A 3,383-nucleotide genomic window follows, 5' to 3' on the forward strand; every position below is an offset into this window, starting at 1 on the left:
TCGCTTTGTGATCACTGAGCAGGTTTTATAAACTCCACTATCAATGTGATCAGCAATAAAATTTCTCATTAGTTTTTGGTGGCTATTTTTCCTAAAGGTTATGTTCTGTATGCGAATTGTCGTCAGCAAGACCAATGTTTTATTTTCAAAGACAAAAAGAAATTGATAAATAGTAAAGCATGTGTGGCAAAGTTACTTATTTATATTAATTTACCGTAATCACAACTTTTTTAGAAGAAATTGACAATATATATCGACATATAGCTATATCGATGAAGATTGATACCCCCAATTTTTTAGTTGACTATGGCATTACATGATGCTGGACGAAGTAGGCTAAGTAATGCAACGAAAACTATAAGCACTTTCATGATAGAAAATTAAATATTCTTTACAGGGCTTTCCACCTGAAGGCGTTCCACCAGAAGGCGTTCATCGTCAAGGAAGGGTATGTCAACAATTTTTTTTTCAAATATCTTCATGAAAATTGTGTACTTCTTTATGCACTTTCCTACAAGTTCCTTTCAAACAAGTTCACTGGTGGAGAATCTAAGGAAATTTACATATTTTTATCAATCAAGCTGAAAGTAAAAATAGAAAAGCACAAATCTTTTATTTTCGAATCTTTGGGTTGACACTATAAAGAAATTTTATTGGCTGTATCACTATATGAAACTTTATCAGTTATATTGCATTTTTTAATTGAATTTTTTTGAAAACTACTGTGTTTATAAATGCACTGGGAAGAGCTAAAAACACTTTCATGAATTTAAGCAGGAAATGAACTATTCTTTACAGGGCTTTCCACCAGAAGGCGTTCATCGTCAAGGAAGGGTATGCAACTTTTTTTCAACTGATAACTCCATAAAAATGTCTAACTCCTTATGCTCCTTTTTATCACAGCCATTGAGCATACAAGTTCCATTTCATACAAGTTCACTGGTGGAGAATGTAAGGAAATTTACATATTTTTATCAATCAAGCTGAAAGTAAAAATAGAAACGCAGAAATCTTTTATTTTCGAATTTTTGGATTGACGCTTTAAAGAAATTTTATTGGCTATATCATTAGAGGAAACTTTATCAGTTATTTTGCAGTTTTTATTTGAATTATTTTAAAAACTACTGTTTTATAAATGCACCGAGAAGAGCTAAGAACACTTTCATGAATTTAAGCAGGAAATGAACTATTCCTTACAGGGCTTTCCACCAGAAGGCGTCCATCGTCAAGGAAGGGTATGCAACATTTTTTCAACTGATAACTCCACAATAAATGTCCAACTCCTTATGCTTTATTTTTATCACAGCCATTGAGCATACAAGTTCCAGTTCAAACAAGTTTACTGATGGAGAATGTAAGAAAATTTATTTATCAATCAAGCAGAGAGAATAAATAGAACCTATCAAAACCATCAAAACTCTTATTTTTTTGAACTTTGAGTTAGCGCTATTAAGAAATTGTATTGTCTCTATGAAATTTTATCAATTTTGATGCATAAGGACATTTTTGGAAAATTCACACATTAAAGGGAAACAATGGTTATTATTTTTGTGTTAACACTAACAATAACATTGGGTTTTAAATTATATGCAAGAGAAGCAATTATTTGTACTTCATGGAATAATTAAAGTACAAATTATAAAAATTCTCCTTAGGCTGTTTTAAGTGACGATAATACTAAACTTCGAGAAAAGTTGCGTCAAATGCAGAACGCTCTAACAAATTCAAAACTCGATACGGCTGAGATGTACTCAAAATTTGGAGAATACGCAAACGATTGGAGCAATGTGGTAAAGCATTTGAAAAAATGCTGCTGCAACAGAAGAACAATTACGAAGCAAGAATCAAAAGTTTGGAAGAAAAGAATGAGCAACTGATGAAGGAAAACGAAGAAATGAAAAAAGTAATAAGATTTCGAAAAGTGAAACTGGCATTTGAAAAACAAAAAAGACAATTGAAAATTGGTCAAGTTGCGTATAAGTTGGAAAGTCTTGTATCGGAATATGTATTTCCTGGTCAGGATAAAGCAAGTAAAAGAGCAAGATATGGAACAAATTTGAAGTCTTTAGAAAAAAAGATTGACAGCCTTAATGACCAAAATGTTCAAGATCACGCCAAATCACGTTTTCCCGAGCTCGACAAAGCACTTTTTGAAGATTGGTTTATTGGTGTTGTCAAAAAAATGAAATGTTCACGCCTGGACACAGCTCACCCAAATATCGGGACGTATGAAGAAATGAAGGCTGTGATAACTGAGGAATTTAGTGATCCAGATGAGCGTGATGATATGTTGACAGCATTGGATCAACTTCGTAAAATGTATCTGAAGATGGAACGACCATTTGGAGAATAAACACTGACATTTCATATCATCCTCACAAGCATTAAATAAAAATATTCCTGTCAGTGGTTTAGGATATTTTAGTCATTTCTCTATAACTTGTAGAAAAAGTTATAAGAATTTATAATTACAACTGCACAAAGACAATTAAATATCTGTAATGAAACTTTCAACAGTTGACTGTTCAATATATTAAATAATAATATCAATGAAAAACTCGTGAAAAACAATAAAATACATGTGCACAAGTTATTTTGAATAACATGTTTGTTTTATATAAACGAAGCAGACCAAAGTTATATTTTATGCCCGTAATACGGACATCACTCCAGTATACTTGAGATCACCATAAGAAAGGGATACCATTTTCACCTTACGTAATTTAATTTGTCCCTGAATATCCCATCATCACATCTTTGACAAATTTATTTAAGTCGAGTCGTTAAAGGAGCATCATATGACCATTGACCATCAACGTTATGGAAATTCTACAAATAGAAAAAATCAAACCGATTAATATAAAGTAACAAGATTTTCAAAAACAAATACTTTTTTGAACATTTTATTTTCTATGAATGGTCATTCTATTTTACAGTTGAGATAAAAAGGACAATCACGTTAATTAAGTATAAACAGGATAATTCAAAATTGTACATTATACAATTCAAATTGTACTAAACAGCAATTTAATTAAGTAGTTTTTCCAGTAGTAAAATAGATGCAATACTTTACCTTGGTTTGCCACGTTATGTGTTTTTCTTTTCTTTCGCGACCTTCATAACGTTGTCTTTCCTCCAACTAAAATGTCACAAGAATCATCGCTATTCAATGGAAGATTCCGACAACAGGAATAAATTATGCAATCACAAACGTATTAGCACATTTAACTCTGTCCAAATTAGATTTCGTCAATAAAAAACGATAAAATTGTACTAATGAATTATGGTTACATAGCTAGCTTAGTATTAACCATGTTGTCTTAATTTCAATGATATAGATATTGCAGACTATAATAAAACAAATCTTTTCCTAAAATACCTTA

The 3,383-nt window shown here is 31.2% G+C and overlaps 2 long non-coding RNA genes across 2 annotated transcripts; one reads left to right on the forward strand and one right to left on the reverse strand.

The window, feature by feature from the left end:
- The first annotated feature begins 372 nt into the window (after window positions 1–372).
- LOC124455355 lies at window positions 373–1,891 on the forward strand. The gene is made up of 6 exons (XR_006951818.1): window positions 373–448; window positions 799–834; window positions 904–951; window positions 1,200–1,235; window positions 1,307–1,354; window positions 1,656–1,891. It is a non-coding gene; the product is annotated as an uncharacterized LOC124455355 (long non-coding RNA).
- A 512-nt stretch (window positions 1,892–2,403) lies between these two features.
- LOC124455356 lies at window positions 2,404–3,141 on the reverse strand. Its single transcript, XR_006951819.1, has 2 exons — window positions 3,074–3,141; window positions 2,404–2,829 (listed from the first exon to the last, which is right to left on the reverse strand). It is a non-coding gene; the product is annotated as an uncharacterized LOC124455356 (long non-coding RNA).
- Window positions 3,142–3,383: the final 242 nt, after the last annotated feature.

Source organism: Xenia sp. Carnegie-2017, unplaced genomic scaffold (genome assembly GCF_021976095.1).
Source record: "Xenia sp. Carnegie-2017 unplaced genomic scaffold, XeniaSp_v1 HiC_scaffold_37, whole genome shotgun sequence".
Classification (NCBI taxonomy): domain Eukaryota; kingdom Metazoa; phylum Cnidaria; class Anthozoa; order Malacalcyonacea; family Xeniidae; genus Xenia; species Xenia sp. Carnegie-2017.